This window comes from Heterodontus francisci, chromosome 4 (genome assembly GCF_036365525.1).
Source record: "Heterodontus francisci isolate sHetFra1 chromosome 4, sHetFra1.hap1, whole genome shotgun sequence".
NCBI lineage: Eukaryota > Metazoa > Chordata > Chondrichthyes > Heterodontiformes > Heterodontidae > Heterodontus > Heterodontus francisci.
In genome coordinates this window covers 170,370,827-170,390,713 of record NC_090374.1, presented here as the reverse complement: position 1 = coordinate 170,390,713, position 19,887 = coordinate 170,370,827, and the positions used below count along the sequence as shown (strand labels likewise).

Below are 19,887 nucleotides of genomic sequence, written 5' to 3'. Positions count from 1 at the left end.
CATTACCATTGAGCCTCCTCCCATTACCGTGCACAGTGTTATCATCAATGTATTCATGCCATCCCTCCTCCGTTCCTAGTCCTGTTACTGTCAACATGCCGACTCTTACCCTTGATCCTCCTCAAATCGACCTGACCATCGTTGCCGTGTCCTGTTCCCCTCCATATGAAGTTGTCAAATACCCACCCATTAGTCTTGACCTTCCCCCCTACAGAATCCATTTGCCTCCATTGACTGTGACCGGTCCCTCTGCTAGCCAGTACCCTCAATTTCCCCACAGATCCCCGACGTTGACAGCACTCATCCCTCCCTTTAGTCCCTTGCCAAATATCTTCACACAGTACTGGTCTAATCCACCCACCACCCTCGCAGCCGACAAAATGCACCTTCAGCATTAACATCAACCATTCAACAACCTGGATGCTCCACTCCACCCTCCCCTGCTCCTCCATGCACTCTATCAACCCCACCCTTCCCTCCCTGAGTACCCTCCCCTGCTCCTCTATGGACCCGATCAACCCTACCCTTTAATTCCTGAGTACCCTTCCCTGCTCCTCCTTGTACACACCACCCATGCCTTCGCCACCATTCCCTGAGAAGATTCACCCTTGCTGGTGCCGAGCCTGGAGGCAAACATCCATTCCAATGATGGCATTAGTTTTGCGAATGAGTTAAAGAGAGAACAGCATGGATCTAAGCCTCAACTGCACAAATCCGACTGCTGTACGTCATGGTAAAACAATTGTGAACTGGGAATATTGCTCACCATTCACTTAATCTGGAAGGTAGGACTGAATTGTAACTATGCATAGGATAATGAGTATTCATGTATTTAAATGAATGCAAAGCTGCAATCCGCCACCGTGCTGGGGTACCCCGGAACACCGTAAACACACTGCCGACTTAATTCCTCTAAAATATCCCGCTGTCGGGAATCCGAGAAAACACCTCTCGCCTAATTAAATCACCCCACATGCTACCAAATCCACTCTTGATGAGCACTTAAAGTTCCTGCTTCTGATGATCTAACTGGTTTATCATTGTACAGCCAAGTTCGCACAAACAGCAATGTGATAATGACCAGATAATCTGCTTTAGTGACATTGGTTAAGGGACAAGTATTGGTCCCGAACACTGGGGAGAACTCCTCTTTTTTTCATCAAAATAGTAGCATGGATTTTTTGCATTCACCTGAGAGGACAGACTGTGCATAGGTTTAATGCCCCATCTGAAAGATGGCCCCTCTGACAGTGCAGTATTCCCTCAGTATTGTACTGGGAGTGTCAGCCTAGATTTTTATGCTCAAATTTCCAGAGTGGGACTTGAAACCACAATCTTCTGACTCAGATATGAGAGTGCTACTCACTGAGTCACACTTCATGATGCAGTGATTGTGTTTGTGGAGACCAATTATATCAACTAAATAGGTTAGGCAGGACCAGGAGTCACAAGTGCATGTTATGTGATGGGAAGAACTAGGTTGAATGTTTGGTGTTTCTTCTCTTCCCAGAGAATAGTGGGTCTCTGGAACAGGCTGCCATCCTGTGCAGTGGACACTGATGTGCTGAATTCCTTCAAGCGAGAGCTGGACCTGTTTCTGGTTGAGGCGGCAATTTCCTCTGCAGGGAATTCATAGCTAGGGTGACTTCCTGGACTAGTTTCGATCGCCTAAGGGGGTCAGAGAGGAATTTCCCAGTTTCTTCCAGCTCAGTTGGCCTGGATTTTTAACATCTAGTTTTTTGCCTCTCCCAGGAGATTCCATGACTCCAGGTGGGGGAGGAGGTATGTATTGTGAAGCGTAAGGTATAACCACTGTGTGGAACACACTACATGGATCAGTCAGTCTTTTCTAGGCATTTTCACATCCTGGTGTGATCAAATTAGCACCATATGCAAAAAGGTACAGAAACATCTTGACAACTATAATAATTCACAGTTAGCAGATAAAACTACTCACAACCTAACAAAATGAATGAAGATTTTAAAAGGAACTAATTACAGTAAAAAGTAACAATGCAATCGAATTGGCAGTAACCTATAATCACCAAATGAATGTACAACAGCTATGATGTGCTTTTAGATGTGGCCAGGGGCATTCACACATTCTTCCCCCACAGTCAGTTAGGCCCAAAAACAACACTGCAATGTCTTTGTGGCAGCCATGTCATTTTTCACCTCAGGTTACAAAAGTGACTTCTTTTACACATTAATGAAAGAAAGACACATATCATGACGTGGACCCCATCAACAAGCTCCCTATAATTTCAGGAGCTCATTTATTTTTAGCACAACTGCCCTCAGCAACAGTTACAGTTTACACATCTATCGTGCCTCATCTGTCAGATCAATACAGCGATATCACAAAAACCATCAAACAATTCTTATCCACAATGGCTCCTGGCTACATTCCACAGACTATCAGTCTCCTTCCTCTGTTTTTAGACCAAGGATGATTAACAGCCCCATCAACCTCTCAGAAAGGCTATACACCTGCTGCTTCTGAGTTCCCAAAATCCAAATTATATAGCATGCTTCTGAAAGTGAAATAACTTAAGGAAAAATAAATGTAAAAAAAAAATCAGTTTTATTGAGATTGCTGTAAAAACATCAACTGCTTAGTTTCTGTGGAGTGGGGGTTATTCATTCAAGGAAAGTGGCTTCAATCCAAGGGTTCCCCTCCCACCCAACCCTCCCTTCTCCAAAGTCTTGGAAAAGCCCACCCCGCGACCACCCCCCCACCACCCCCCCCCCCTCCACTTCTCTGAACTAGTTTTACCCCATTCCTAATTCACTTAACCTTTTCTCAATTAAATTATGTAATCAAAAATAAAAAGCATTATTTCATTATTGTCCCCCTCTGATCCAAGGGCTCATGGAACACTTGCTGTTCCCCCACCCCTGACCCCACCATGAACACCCCTACTTCAGACCTCAGGGATGAAGTATCTTTGCTACTCATATAAAAACAAAATACTGCGGATGCTGGAAATCTGAAATAAAAACAAGAAATGCTGGAACCACTCAGCAGGTCTGGCAGCATCTGTGGAAAGAGAAGCAGAGTTAACGTTTCGGGTCAGTGACCCTTCATTATCGTTGCTACTCAAATGGTCCGAGTTTAGGCTTTCAGTGTGGGGTTGGGGGAATTGTGCTGAGATACTTCTGGATGAGGTAAAATTTGTTTCACAGCAGGTGGACTGAGGGAGGATTTGCAAGTTTGGGGCGTGGTGGGTGGAGGGTTGCAGGACTCTGGACTTCTCCTCGGAATGGGGTTTCTTTGTGTTCTGATTTTCGCTCCGTGCTGGCTGTTCCCTGATTTGAGCTCAATGGCCAGGAGAGGGGGCGGGGTAGGATTGCATGGTCGTGGTCTCATTGCTGGTTTAGTTGCGGAGGGTTTTTTATGCTTGTTTCTGCTCAGTAGGTGGAAATTGATGGCTGTACTTCACTCAGGCAGGGGGATTAGCTGTCAATTTCTGCTCATGCATGATGGGTGGGGTATGGGTTGTCTGATTTCTGGTCAGGGGTGGTTATGCACGGGAGAATTGAATCCTGCTTTTTCTCCCAATGGGCATGGGGTAAATTGTGCTCAATGAGAGTGTGATCTGTGTTCAGTGGGTGGAGGGGGAGTGAATGTCAATCAGTTTCCACATTTGCACTCTGGCTAAGCGGTGACAAGAGGTGCTGAAATCTCTGCCTTCCTGGTATAGCAGGGTAGTTTGTCACTTTGCTAATCCCAATCATTCTGCCACAAAGTGTTACAACATGGGATGTCATGCTGCCAATCACCACTTTGCCATTCGGGAAGGGTGGTCACACAGCAAATAAAATCACTATTGCACTTCGGTGCTCGGATTTTTAATTTGAACCTATATTCCTGCTGCCTTCTCCAGTTATTGGTATGTTTCTGGGCTTTAAAGGTCATATTTAATCTGAGTTCACGTATTAACATTTAATCATTAAAATCACTGCGTATTCACACTACAAGTTCAGTATTGGCACAAAATGGTTTTGGCTTGCACCAACACTGAAGTAATATTGTAAATCTGGAGCCAGGGCCTAATGGCCTCAAATCAAGATTTCCTGGAGCAAACACTCTTTGGTATGACACCACACGGAGTATAAAGCTAATGTGGTTTCAAAGTTGGATTACAAAGTACGTAGGAGTCTATTAAACTCCAGCACTTTGTAATTGCACCTGATCTGAATTTAGGTGTTTAGCAAGCCGAGATTCTCCAATGCCTGTTTTCTCAACATTGACATCTTTAAACTGTTTAAATAGAGCTCTGTTCATCTCTGTTTCTGAGTAAGCGCACAGCTCACTCCCGGACAACAATAATACTCCTAGCCAGGTAATGTAAATGTGATTCTGTCTGGCTGGAACCTGAACTGCAGTCTAGTGGAAAAACACACTTTCTGTTGCCTCAATTAATATGAATACAAACATTAAAGATGTGAAAGCAAAATACTGCAGATGCTGGAAATCTGAAATAAAAACAGAAACTGCTGGAAATACTCAGCAGGGCAGGCAGCATCTCTGGAGAAAGGAACAGAGTTAATGTTTCAGATCGATGACCTTCCACCAGAACTGGGAACAGTTAGAAATGTACAAGGTTTTAAGCAAGTGAAAGAGGGGAGAGTGGAAAAAGAACATAAGGGATTAAATGACAAAAGAGTTGATGATGCAGGGCCAAAGGGACAAGTAAAGAAACAAAAGATGTGTCAAGAGGAGGTTTGAATGGAAGAATCTTGCACAGGTGCTGTCCAAAAGTAAAAACAAGAGAAAAACAAGACTAAAACCAAAAAACCTGCAAAGAAAAAGAAAACAATGTGAGGGCAGAGATTATGGTCTGAAATTGTTAATATGAGTTTTCTTAAACATTACCCATCAAAATACTACAATGAGGCAGTTAACTAGTTTTCAGCCATCATAAAGGGTTTAGGAGTAATCTCCCACAGATATTATGTTACTTTTTAACCAATATTTTTTTCAATTTTCACTGTGCCTGGTTATCATTGTATTTCACACAGGAAAACTCTGACCTAGTGAAATACATTGTGGGACGATATTGCTAGGTAGATATTTTTTAAAAACTGATAGCTTTTGTGATTATAGAAAAAACACACAAGTAGAACAATTACATCACAAAAACACAAGAATTAGGAGCAGGGGTTAAGTCATTCAGCCCCTCAAGCCTGCTCTGCCGTTCAATAAGATGTCATGGAACTTTTTTTTGCTCCTCTGTTTAAAACAGTGTACCTTTAAGACTCTGTCAAAAAACAGTGTACCTTTAAGACAGGGAGAGAAGTTTCTGGATTCTTTGAGAACAGTGTGTCACAGCAAGCCTGTTTCCTAGACAACAACAGGAGATGTGCTGTCATTTTTCAATTTGACTGTGTGCAGGGACTGGCTGAAACCAGTCTGAACTAGAACACAACAAAGTGTGCTTATTAAAAAAGAAGCTGTCTATATCTCAGCAGAAAATCTATATCGAGTGCGGACTCTCCTTTGCCTAAGGAGAAAAAACCCTGGAAAGAACATTTTCTTTGTTGGAGGTAATAAATTCCATTTTAATTCGAAACACTAAGAAGTCTTTGTTACAGAAGTGACTCCCTCTATTGCCTGTTTGTGTTTGCCGGAATTCTCAGGAAATTTTCTACTGAAGGACTGCCAATTTGAAGATCCAAGTAGACCGGTCATTATACTCTTCGTTGAAAGAACTGTGTTATGCCTGCTGCAGCTGATGTATTTTGAATGCCTATCTATTAAAGACTGTTTCGTCGAATTCACCTGGAGACTTTGAATGGCATCTGATTATTCTACTCTGGGACACCTCATCAACCGGGAACATAACCCACCAGAACTTACAACCCAGCTACTTATTTTATTCCTAAGAAACAGCAATTTTTAAATCAGGTTAACTGTTGATTTTTGAATGTATGTGTGTATGCATGGGGGTTTGGATAAATAAGAAGTTATAAATTCTTTTGGACATAGCTTTATCTTAATAGTGTTTAAGATTTAGTTTTTTAATAAATAGTTAATTTGTTGTTGTCTAAAGATACCTGGTTTGGTGTATTTTATTCTGGGGGCTAATAAAGTGTTTTATTTGGCTGTGGTCTGGTTAGGTGGGAAAACTTTAATAATATGCTTTGACCTGTGGAGAGGTGGGACTGAATTGACAGTGCATTGCTCCCGCCTCAGTCATAACAAAGATCATGGCTGATCTGATTATGCCTTAACTCCAGTTTCCTGTCTTCCCCACATAACCCTTGACTCCCTAGTCGATCAAAAATCTAACTCAGCCTGAATATATTCAATGACTCAGCCTTCACTGCTCTCTGGGGAAGAGATTAACAACCCTCTGAGAGAAAAATTTCTCCTCATCTCAGTATTAAATGGGAGACCCCTAATTTTTAAACTGTGTCCCTAGTTCTAGACTCCCCCACAAGAGAAAACATCCTCTCAGCATTCATCCTGTCAAGCCCCCTCAGGACCTTATATGTTCCAATAAGATCACCTCCTATTCTTCTAACTCCAATGGGTTTGGCCCAACCTGCTCATAAAATAACTCCCTTCAACTCAGGAATCAGTCGAGTGAACCTTCTCTGAATTGCTTCTAATGCAGTTATATCCTTTCTTAAGTAAGGAGACCAAAACTGAACACGGTACTCCAGATATGATCTAACTAAGGCCCTGTGCAGCTGTAGCAACACTTCCCTACTTTTATACTTGATTCCCCTTGCAATAAACACTAACATTCCATCTGGCTTCCTAATCACTTGCTGTACGTGAATACTAACTTTTTGTGATTCATGTACCAGGACACCCAGATCCCTCTGCAGTCTCTCTCTATTCAAATAATATGCTGCTTTTCTACTCTTCCTGTCAAAGTGGACAAGTTCACATTTTCCCAGATTATACTGTCAAATTTTTGCCCATTCACTTAATCGAGCATTTTCCCTACGTCAGATGTTAGACTAACTGGCCTATGGTTTCCTTCTTTTTGTCTCCTTCCTTTCTTGAATAGAGGTGTTACATTTGCGATTTTCCAATCTGCTGGGACCTTTCCAGAATCTAGGGAATTTTGGGAGATCACAACCAATGCATCTTCTATCTCTACCTCTTCTTTTAAGACCCTAGGATGCAGGCCATCAGGTCCAGGGGACATGTCAGCCTTTAGTTCTAATAGTTTGCCCAGCACATTTTCGCTATTGATACATTAGGTCAGTAAAGGCACACGCTGTTTATTTCATAAAGTCCAGTTCTGATGAAAAGTTACAGACCTGAAATGTGAACTCTGTTTCTCTCTCCACAGATTCTGCCGGACCAGCTGAGTATTTCCAGCACTTCCTGTTTTTATTTAAGATTTCCAGCATCCACAGTATTTTGCTTTTATTTTGCTGTTTATTTCATTCTGGGTCAATCTTAATTTCAATTTAATTCACACTGGCTTTTCACATATGTAAAGTTACAGCTCTGTAGGCAATGAAATCACTCATAGTCTTGCACATAGTAATATTTAAAAGAATGGTGATAAGACCATAAGAAATAGAAGCAAGAGTAGGCCACTTGACCCTTTGAGCCTGCTCCACTATTCAATAACATCCTGGTTGATGTTCCACCTAAAATCCACCCCCCAGCCCCCAGTATCCCATAATCCTTTGATTACCTTAGTATCCTGAAATCTAGCGATCTCAGTCTCAATATACTCAAGGATTGAGCATCCACAACTTTCTGGGGTATAGAATTCCAGAGATTCACAACCCTTTGAGTGAAGAAATTTCTCCTCATCTCAGTCCAAAATGGGCAACTCCTTAATCTGAGACTAGTTCTAGACTCTCTTGCCAGGGGAATCATCCTTCCAGCATCTAGCCTGCAAGTCCCTTAAGAATCTGATACATTTTAATGAGATCACCTCTCATTCTTCTAAACGCTAGAGAATATGAACCTACCGACTCAATCTCTCCTCATAAGACAATCCCCTCATCCCAAGACATTGGTCTTCCTAATTGCTTGCTGTACCTGCATGTTGACTTTCTCTGATTTGTGTACAAGCACACTCAGGTTCCTCTGACTCCCAACATTTCCCTGTCTCTCACCATTTAAAAAATATTCTTCTTTTCCATTTTTCCTACCTAGCTTCACACTTCCCCATAATATATTCCATCTGCCATGTTCCTTCCTGCTCATTTACTCTGTCTATATATTTTTGCAGCCTCTTTGTGTCCTACTTACCACTTCCTTTTGAAACTAACTTTGTATCATCAGCTAACTTGCATGCATTACACTTAGTCCCCTCATCTAATTTATTAATACAGATTGTAAATAGCTGAGGCCCAAGCACTGATCCTTGCAGTACCCCACTAGTTATGGCCTGCCAACTCGAAAATAATCCATAATTCATGCTAATATTTTACCCCATCACATGAGCCCTAATTTTGTGTAATAACCTTGTGTGGGGCCTTATTGAATCCTTTTTGAAAATCCAAGTACATTACATTCACTGGTTCCCCCTTGTCCACCCTACTAGTTAAATATAAATACAATCCTTAAAATTCTCAAAAAAACTCTTAACAGATTTGTCAAACATGATTTCCCTTTCATAAATCCGTGTTGATATTGCCCAATGACATTATGATTTTCTAAGTGCCCTGTTATCAGGTCCCTAATAATAGGCACTGTGAAATATATTTTAAGAATGGGATTAGTGATGGAAATATCTCATGGCGTTGCATCTTGAGCTTCAAAGTGATTTTTATATTTGTTTAATTTCTATTTTTCTCCTGTCCTCCCTAAAGGGACTGACTCATGTTGGAGTATAGTCCGATGGGCACTGGAAATTACCATTTTTCACAGCAGCCTAGACCACACAAATACAAGTGTAGCCATCAGAAAGCAATCAGGAGACAAAACCCTTATGGATGTCCTTCTCTCCCCACCGCCCCCCACACTCCCCCCACCATCCCGTCCCCCCGACCCTCTGTTAGCCCATAGACATACAGGCCAATAGTGGTGCCCCCTCCACCACACAAGCTGATATCAGTGCACAAGTGTCGCCACAACCAGGGAAGACAAGGTGGGGCTTGACTGCGATGCCGCCAGTGCCCGAACAGTCGGTCACTATCTAGCAACATACGGAGAATGGCAACATATGATAGCCAGACCTGTACAAACATAACACGAGACAAAGTCTTCATGAGAAGAATATAAGCTGGGACAATGGATTTGGCGCTGTGGACAAACTCGTTTATTCAGTGACACGAAGCGACAGACTGCAAGTAGTTTCTCGCAGGAAATCCTAAATGTGTGTGGGGGGTGGGGGGAATGCTAACAACGGCTGAGATTTTCCAGCTTGGCAGTTACTCATAGCAGCATCTGCCGTCCGAAAGGACAACTTTACAATGAGAAAGGCACTCCAGCTGGCACAACCTGCCAGCCTGTTTGATGAAGAGATATTCATTCTGCAACTGCTGCAGGTTCCCCTCTCGCTCATTCAAACATCACATCTTCAGAAGTCATTCTCTCCCCCGTTCAATCCCTCCAGTCGAAAGAGATGTTCTTAAATGAATCGTATAAAAGTAAATGTTGATCTAAATCCAAGTGAAAAGTAAAATGTTGCTATTTCACAAAAGCCAAAAGCAAAACAGTGCTAAATCCAGCCATTATTTATCGCCGCCGGGTGTTGTTTTTGTTTTTTTAATACAATGGTAGATCAGACAGTCTGCTGGGCTGCTCGTTCTACCATCTACATAAACGTTGCTGCTGCCCCTGTCCAGTTTTGTGTTTTCTTCCCAAGACAAACACGGCATCAGCGTGGTTATATAATAACATGCAGCGAGTGAGCCAGTGCGTCTCACATGTGGCTTTCAACAGGAACCAAAACTTCCTGCTTTGGGGCAATTGAAGTGCAGTGGTTTATAATTCCAGAACAACTTCAGCCAGATCCAGATGCATGCACACGTTTTAACTGCAGTCACACCGAATTGTATCAGGCACCATAATAAACAATCACTGGTTCTTACCTACTCCCTACATCCAGTACGTGAAACTGACCAGGACTATCAATGAAAACAAACCACAACGGTAAGGGAGCGACAATTCTTTAGATTTTGCCTAACCCGCCAAACAAAACTCTCTTCTCCAACTGGTAAGCTTCCTGCTGCTTCGGGGTCAGGGCTGAGTTAATTCCCTTAAAGTCTGCATTAACGGTTACGGGAAACAGACAATGCCTTCACAGCAGCGCAGGAGACCGGTGCGGCTTCCAAAGGCAGGGGACTAACTGCCTGTGCCCGCCTTCCACTCGCAGGCACAATAAATGAGTAACAGCCAGCGCCTGCAATATCCAACACCAACATTTCAGCACATGTGCCACTGCAAAGGGACGCCAATCAGTGGGGACCAGCTCCGCCTCTCACTCTGAATGCTTGCTTGATTGTGGTGGATTTATTTGCTCCCAGAATAAACAATGGCGAGTTATTTGCTGGGCTATTAATGTGTTGGGACAGAAGAAATCATATTTAGGCTGTTATTACATTTTACATTGGGGTCATTTTAACCACTGTTTGGTGTTGAAGGGAAGTTAAATTCCATAATTTAGTCTAGTTTTCATTGAAGGAAGCCAGGAACTGAAGCTGACAAAGCAGTTGGCAGCAGCACAGCTGTCCTGGAGTAGGTCTGTTACAGGTCTGCATAATTATAAGGCGTTTTGATACTGGCTAGTGAGTCAGTAACTAAAGGGTATAAGTTAAAGACCATCAGCAAAAGAGTCAAGTGGAAGACAATGATACTTTTTTTATGCAAAAGATTCTTAGGACATTGAAAGCTTTACCAGAAGTAGGATTACAGGCAGAATCTATAACAGCTTTTAAAAGGGAAATGAATAAATATTTGAAAGGTAATAAAAAAGGGGGTATGGGGAAACAGCGGGGGAATGGGACTTTTCTGAAAGCCGGCGCAGGCACAATAGGTCAAATCGCTTCCTTTGAAGATGCAAAAGACGAACAATGTCAGGCGGCTGAGTATGGTCAGCTTGTCACTGCATTTGGTCACTTCACTGGACTTTGGTTACGAGGCAGCGCCTGCGGCTGGGCGAACAGGATGACACCAATGACCTGCTGGGCGCCCTAAACCTGCTACCATTTTTTCTACATTATGGGAAATGAATTAATTATATTTCTGTCCCAAATAAAACTGGCTTGGATGTTGGGCAGTGTGATCGCCCTCCGATAGGACTAAGCAGCAATTACACTAGCAGATTCGCATAAACACCCAAAAGCCACATCACAGTAGCATATCATTTAAGAATTAAAAATAGCATCGTCGCTGCGTTTAGTTTCTTTGAAGCTGCAACGTTCATAGAAAATCCTTCACTGCAGTCAGGCCCTATATAATTGTGGGGGTGCTCCTCATTGTAGGGAGATGCGCTGTCAAAAATCAACAGTTTCTGGAAATAAAAGTTATGGCTTTTCCCAGCTGGGGCTAAAGGGTAACTGTAAACGCAGCAGTCTGTCACAATATCAATTACATGAAAAAGAAAAATGACCAACAACAGTTCAATGTAGGAAATCATTTAAAAAGTTTAAAAACAATACACATGAAAAAAACAGAGCAAGTGAACGCCTTCCACTTCTGTATTTACTTCCAGTGAAGATCCATTGGCACAGCAATCAGTCCCCAAAGGCATCAAGTATTATTCCATTGTCTGCGGAAACTAATACTATAAATTAACTAGAGAGCTCAGCTTGGAAAGTGGAAACCCTGCAACTTCTCACCATGGTCACAGATTTGCAGTTTTCATGTTAAAAAAAAAGTGCAGGATTGCGTAATGTGGCCGCCAAAAAATCGTTAAAATAACCCAGTAGTTTCACTGGTAGTTTCATAAGGAAAATGGAATTCAATTTATTCAGTTGATGGGAACCAGTGACTCTGTTTATCACATTTCTTTAATACTGTGCTCTGAATGAAAAACATCTCTTTGGTGAAAATATATTTTCATTTAACTGGCTAGCACATGGTCACAGTTCTCATGGATGTCTCAAAACACTTCACATACAGTAACTTCTGAATTAGAAAGTTAGGGATGGCAGCCTTTCTACATTAGCAATATGCAACCAACAGCAATAAAATGACACCCAGCATTTTGGTGGCATTGGCCGAAAGAGGAATGTTGAACTCCACCAGGGAAAGTTGATGTGGCAGAGGCTGTGCAGGGGGCAGCAGGCATTGAAACATCTCTCTGTGTTAGAGACCAACAGGACACCAAAACATTGTGTGGTTATTTACTTAAGAAACATGAAAAGGAGATAGTGAGTAATTGGGGCAGAGAAACCAGAAGCAATGTAAGAAGGAAGAAAGGGAAGCTTGCATTCATATAATACTTTAACATGACTCTCAAAACAATGAATTACTTTGAACAGGAATGACTGGGATGTACATAAACATGGCATCCAATTTCTGTATAGATCCCACAAAAACAACAAAATGAACGATCAGTTGATCTATTTTTGGTGCTGTTGGTTGAGGGAGGGATGTTGGCCAGAACATCAGGTAAACTCTAATCCAGGGGATCTTCAACATCCACCTGAACTGCAGGAATATAAAGAGTTGAGGCATAGTGATGGAAAGAAACAGGGTTGGGGAATTAGGGACAGCATAAACTGAACACACCACTGGCAGAGAGGATCTATTCAGTCTTTATACTGTTTGGGGAATGGGCCATCAGCTGGGGAGAAGAGACAAGCACTGGTGTGAGAAGTGGTACTGACCTGCCAATGATTATCTGATCCCCTAGCTTATGTCTTCACCCCCTACCCATACCATGCTACTGTTCAGTGCATGGAGAATGCTGGCTAAGGATAAAAATCCTTCCTTTTCCCCATCACAAATTAGACCAGTTCCATAGGTACACTATATTCCTATTCTAAAAGAATCCTTTCTAGGTATAATTTGGGAAGCATGGAACAAACTCTATCGCCATTCCAACAGGTGGTGATTTAGGCTGTTATTCTGGATGTTGCCTGGCAATTACTTGCCATTGAGATCAGATGCCAACTTGGTTGTTGGTGCTGGTGATTTTTACTCTGTGCACAAGTGATTTAAAATGGATGATTTTAAAGCTAAGTTTGCAACAACAGTTTCTGTTCCATCTAGTTGGAGTCATACCTAGTACAAAGGAAGATGCTTGTGATCACTGGAGCCAAATTATCTCAGCCACAGGACATTGCTGCGGGAGTTCCTCAGGGCACTGTCCATCTTCAGCTGCTTCATCAATGACCCTCCCTCCATCATAAGGTCAGAAATGGTGGATGTTTGCTGATGATTGCACAATGTTCAATTCCATGCACAACTGTTCAGATAATAAAGCAGTCCATGACCCCATGCAGCAAGACCTGGACAACATTCAGGCTTCAGCTGATAAGTGGCAAGTAACCATCTGTGCCACACAGGTGCCAGGCAATGAGCATCTCCAACAAGAGAGTCTAATCACCTCCCCTTGACATTCAACAGCATTACCATTGCTGAATCTCCCAACATCAATATTCATGTCATCATGCAATGCCAAGGAGCCATGGAAACTGCACTCATATTCCATAGTCATACAGTCATGGCTCTAAACATAAGCAAACAAGTAGAGACACCATAGGAAATACTCAGCAAGTCTGGCAGCATCTGTGGAGAGAGAAGCAGAGTTAACGTTTCAGGTCAGTGACCTTTCAAGGGCCACTGACCTGAAACGTTAACTCTGATTCTCTCTCCACAGACGTGCTGAGTATTTCCAGTGTTTCTTGTTTTTATTTCAGATTTACAGCATCTGCAGTATTTTGCTTTTATTTAAGTAGCGACACCCCTGGTGATCCTATGCATCTTGGACCAGTGTACACTGTGGCTTTCACTAGATCCAGGAGCAGATCCTTCAGGAGGATATCCAACCTGCTCATGGTACACCATGAGAAAAATCTAACCAAAGATCAAGCTGCTATTTAAATAACGTAAAAGAGGCTGCAATGAGAGGTGATATGAGGACTTTTTTTTACACAGTGAATTGTTGTGATCTAGAATGCGCTGCCTGAAATAGCTCTACAATGTGCTGAATGGCCTCCTACTGTGCTGTATGATTCTATGATTCTATTAATCTTGGCCACTATAAAAGTATACAAATATCATTTCATCTTGACCACAGAACAAACACTTGGGCAGGACACTAATGAAGTGGCTAAAATAATGGTTCAAAGCCGATGCTGGGAAGGATCAGCCCTGGAGGTAGTATTTGAGTCATAAGGCTGATCCCGGGTGTCAACACACGGAGTTATGAGGAAAGATTAGAAAAACTTAGGCTCTTGGGTCTTGAGAAAGGAGGCAAACAAGAGTGGACTTAACAGTTATATAAATGGAATAGAAAAGGTTCATCCTTTGCACTAATTCAAGTTAAACCATGACCGCAGAACCAGGAGATATAAGGACAATTTGATAAAAGGGCAAATTCAGAACAGATGTTAGGCAGCTCTTCTCCACATAAAGACTGACCAATGTCTGGAATGGTCGAAGTAGAGTTTGGGAGGCAAAGTCTCTGCAATCATTCGAGATGCTGGATGCTGTGATGAAGAAGAGTGGGGGGAAATAGTGGATTGCTGTGGAAGGGTGGACTACATATGCCGAATAGCTTCCTTCATCGATGCTTACCAGTGTGAAGGTAGGCGGTGCAGGGACCATCATTCTGTCGGCTGTTGGCCCTATGACAATACAGCATTTCGTATACACACACAAGTACCCTGCTCAATCAACAGGCAGCCAATTCTTAGGCACAATGCATGTCTCTAAAGGTGCAAGAACAGCATGTACCTGGCCATTGCTCGGCTGGGAACCTGTGCTACTGTTGCCGGGATTGCCCGACCCCCAACATACTTCATTGAATGGCTCACTCAATAATGTACAGGAGGAGAATCGCAACGCAGGCGGATACAATATAACGCCATCTCTGCAACAGTTCATATTAGCCTTTTCATCTTGTAAGATGATCTAACACTTACACTTACCATCGTCTGGGAAGATCAGGCTCCTCAACGCAAACTCTTCTCCCGCACTTGCAGACACTGAGACAGGCAGACACAGGTTGAAAACCCTCTCTGCAAGCCCTGGATTTGTGCACTGACTGCTCCGGGAAACTGAAATGAACTGAAGGGGAGAGTAACGTGACCAGTTCAGCTCCACAACAGACACCTACAGGAAGTGAGTGAGACATCATCGCACTCCATGGGAACAATAACTCTACCAAAACAGAAATGATAGAAAACATGTGGCGGACAGACCACACAAAATAAACAAGTCCAGTTTGAGTTGGCTCAGGACCCTAAATGTCACACTCAGATCTCTTTAGAGATTAGTAAATAACATTAAAGTATTGTGGATTGAACTTTAATTTGCTCAAAGCAAATAGAAAACTTATTTTGGGGAGTCATATAAATTTAGATTTATATCCGTGTGTACTTGGCTTTCATTCTTTTATCCACCCAAATAAAAAATACATTAAAAGTATGCGCCTATTTGTCTTCTTCACAAATCCATATGGACTTTTTTTTTGGAATAAATTATACTCACTAGTACCTTCACAAAGAAAGAATTTTCATTCACATAGTGACTGTCACATCTTCAGGATGCCCCAAAGCATTTTACAAGACTACATCAAGATCCCAACAGGAGTTGAGTAATCAGTGGAAGCGCTGGTTATAATTTCTGATCAAGAAATACACCCTTGGTGTCACAGCGGTCAGTCCATTGCCGCCATTACCGCAAGTCAATATGCCCTCAGTGTTGATTAAACAATCAGTGGCCCCAAATTTTTCTATTAAAGAATTGTTTCTATTCAGAACTTATTGTACTCCTTATATCACTGTCCTTACATAGAAGGACAGGGCGGCAGGCACATGGGAATACCACCACCTGTAAGTTTCCTTCCAAGACACACACCATCCTGACTTGGAAATATAGCACCCTTCCTTCACTGTTGCTGGGTCAAAATCCTGGAACTCCCTCCCTAAAAACACTGTGGGTGTACCTACAGCACATGGACTGCAGCGGTTCAAGGCAGCAGCTCACCATCACCTGCTCAAGGGCAATTAGGGATGGGCAATAAATGCTGACCTTGCCAGCGATGCCCACGTCCCAAGAAAGAATAAAAAAAGATGTAATTTATTTGAACCACTGCAATGGGTTTACCTTTCTCATTTAAAATAGAAGGAAATACATTGCACCAGTTCAAGTAATCTTGATGGCTGCAGTTCACTAGGATGTTCGAATGAACCAACCGTTCCTTATCTTTATGTTGCTGCTCAGGTTGCTACTTAAATATAGTTAAATTGACAGATTGAGTGCTCCAATGATTGCATCCAAATTGTTGGAAAGAGCATGCACTAATATCTGGCAAAATTGTGTCACTTATACTCCATGGTTACAGTTGAAACTTAACAGTAATTGCATTGAGAATGGAAGTAGGCTCAGTACTGTGGAAGAATAGAGACACTTGGCAATACAGTGTTACAGAACATTAAAGGCAGCACCTCAGGTTGAAGTAGATAAAGTGGTAATGCCTTGAAATTACAAAAGCAAAATACTGCAGATGCTGGAAATCTGAAACTCTGAATTCAGTTCTGACAAAAGGTCACAGACCTGAAATGTTAGCTCTGTTTTTCTCTCCACATATGTTGCCTGATCTGCTGAGTATATCCAGCATTTTCTGTTTTTGTTTCATGCCTTGAAATTGCTGGCTTCCTTTGTACATTCTCCAAAACTGCTTTTACACCTAATCTAATCTGCTGACATTAGATCTTCGGATGTGATATCATTCCCATCAATGCTAGATGGGTATGGCTAAAAATGATAATTGTGTTCAAATGAATAATAACATTTATGGAAATTTTGTGTGAAGAGCAACATCACTCTGGTAGGACACAGGTTCATAAAGATGTTTTTTTTCCAATCCTATCTTGCATAAAATTGTGGTTTCATTCAGTTGCTGGTACTTTTATCTCTGAATCAAAAGGTTCTCGCCACACGCCCCAATCTAGGATTTGAAGACTGCAGCACTGAAGGAGTTCTGCATTGTTGGAACTACCATCTCAGATGAGATATTGAACTTGTTCAGGCAGACATGAAAGATCCATAGCACTGGTCAAAAGATTCTTGGTGACCTAAACAACATTCTTCCCTCAGCCAAAATCATCAAAAATATTTTAATTAGTCATTCCTCTCCTTTGATGTTTGTGAAACCCTACAGTGTGCCAAATGGCTGCTTTGTTTACCTGCTGGACAAGAATGACTACATTTCTTTTTAAATGGATATGAAGTGCTTTTGGTGTACTGATGATGTAATACCCTCGCCATATAGACATATGTTCTTTCTTCCAAACCCAAGCCAACCACCAGCATGGCAAATTATCAGCATGAGCCAGCCTTAGGGCAGGTAAGGAGCATTTTCCAACATTAAAGTTGGAGACCTAGTCAAGCTAGGCTACTTTTACATGTCATAGTTCAATGTTTAGAATGGAGTACTAGTCATTTTTCAACAGGCAAATGCTTCATGATATGAATCATAAAAGAGGGGGAGAAAAATTATAAGAATTTTTATCTGCTAATGGTTATGAGGAATAATCTAGAATTCTCTATGTGGGAAGTTGAGGCACTTCAGGCAAAGCTCTTGCCCATGTTCCAATCAGCTGTTAGCTCTCCTTTCTAGCACCAAACTATAGGAGCCATTCATTATTATTACCATGCTATGATTAAGCTACACAAATTTTGAAAAATGTGGATTATGGACATCAAGTGATCAACATGATCTGACAAGCTCTGCATCATTACTGAATGTCGGGAAGCCACACCCTTGTTGGACTGCCAGAAAAGAATTGTTCCAAACCAGACCATACAAGAATTAACTGCATGGTTTGAATATTTTTAATGCTACAGTTTATGATGCTGGTTCAGCACCTGCAGTATCTTATTTCATGGCTGTACCCCTGAAGTGCAGTATTCTGGTCAAACGAGATAGAGGGTAAAGGATAATTGGATCCAGGTAAACCAGGAGAAGAGGAAGAAGGAGATAGAAATGAAGAGATAAAGAGGAGGGAAGAAAGAGGAGGGTAAGAGATGAGGGGAAGGTAGAAAGGTGGGAGTGGACATGGGGTGTGGAGGCAGTTGATAAAAGGGAAGGGTGGAGCAGTCGGGAGGCATGGGTAGGGGAAAGGCCAGAAAACTCTCTCAGCTGGAGGGATGGTGTTTTACAGTGAATGACCTAATCTCACTGGGGAGGGGTGGGTAATTGCAGGGGTAAACTGGTCATATGGGAAAGGGAGAGAGCTCAAAATTGCTCACATGATTGTTTCAATAGCACTGTTTTATCAGAGGCGCCATTTTCCCATGAGAATGCTGGTGAAGCCAATCTACCGCTGGGTAAACACCACGATACTCGGTTGCTTATTTGTTTGGAGGAGTTGTATTCAGCTGCCTTTGCCTCTACTAGCCCTGGATTTCTTTTTTGTTCTCTGTGTTTGTTGGGGTGAGGAGATTCTATGATTACCTATGTCTCTATAGATGCTGATTTCAATCACATGGGGACAGCAGTTGAGATGTGCTGAACTTTCCTCCACTCGCCAGGGTATTTCCATCACATTGAGGTTACAGCAAGGCAGAGATACAGCAACTTCTTTCATGGGAATTGTAGCGTTGTAAAGTTTTGAAATTGCACTGTGCATTGAGTACTCCAGAGGCTACTGTGTTGGCTTAGGTGTAGTTCTTGTACAGAAAGCCAAGACAGGTAACCCATCAATCACTGCGATGGCAAGCAGATCATTAGCACCTGTCTCTTTGGCCTCCTTATCTCGAGAGACAATGGGTAAGCGCCTGGAGGAGGACAGTGGTGTGTGGAGCAGCACATGGAGTGGCTATAAAGGCCAATTCTAGAGTGACAGGCTCTTCCACAGGTGCTGCAGAAAAATGTGTTTGTCGGGGCTGTTACACAGTTGGCTCTCCCCTTGTGCTTCTGTCTTTTTTCCTGCCAACTGCTAAGTCTCTTCAACTCGCCACACTTTAGCCCCGCTTTTATGGCTGCCCGCCAGCTCTGGCGAACGCTGGCAACTGACTCCCACGACTTGTGATCAATGTCACAGGACTTCATGTCGCATTTGCAGACGTCTTTAAAGCGGAGACATGGACGGCCGGTGGGTCTGATACCAGTGGCGAGCTCGCTGTACAATGTGTCTTTGGGGATCCTGCCATCTTCCATGCGGCTCACATGGCCAAGCCATCTCAAGCGCCGCTGACTCAGTAGTGTGTATAAGCTGGGGGTGTTGGCCGCCTCGAGGACTTCTGTGTTGGAGATACAGTCCTGCCACCTGATGCCAAGTATTCTCCGGAGGCAGCGAAGATGGAATGAATTGAGATGTCGCTCTCGGCTGACATACGTTGTCCAGGCCTCGATGCCATAGAGCAAGGTACTGAGGACACAGGCCTGATACACTTGGACTTTTGTGTTCCGTGTCAGTGCGCCATTTTCCCACACTCTCTTGGCCAGTCTGGACATTGCAGTGGAAGCCTTACCCATGCGCTTGTTGATTTCTACATCTAGAGACAGGTTACTGGTGATAGTTGAGCCTAGGTAGGTGAACTCTTGAACCACTTCCAGAGCGTGGTCGCCAATATTGATGGATGGAGCATTTCTGACGTCCTGTCCCATGATGTTCGTTTTCTTGAGGCTGATGGTTAGGCCAAATTCATTGCAGGCAGCCGCAAACCTGTCGATGAGACTCTGCAGCCACTCTTCAGTGTGAGATGTTAAAGCAGCATCGTCAGCAAAGAGGAGTTCCCTGATGAGGACTTTCCGTACTTTGGACTTCGCTGTTAGA

The 19,887-nt window shown here is 42.7% G+C and overlaps 1 protein-coding gene across 3 annotated transcripts in view; it reads right to left on the bottom strand.

The window, feature by feature from the left end:
• LOC137369378 (MOB kinase activator 3B) overlaps window positions 1-15,148 on the bottom strand; it is a 154,507-nt gene extending 139,359 nt beyond the window's left edge. For 2 of the 3 annotated variants that reach the window (XM_068030515.1, XM_068030517.1), the window contains exon 1: window positions 10,021-10,292. The gene's annotated coding sequence lies outside the window, so the exon portion shown is untranslated. Of the gene's footprint in view, window positions 1-10,020; window positions 10,293-15,030 lie in introns of those variants that run through there. The other variant, XM_068030519.1, reaches the window with a different exon arrangement.
• Between the last annotated feature and the right edge of the window lie 4,739 nt (window positions 15,149-19,887).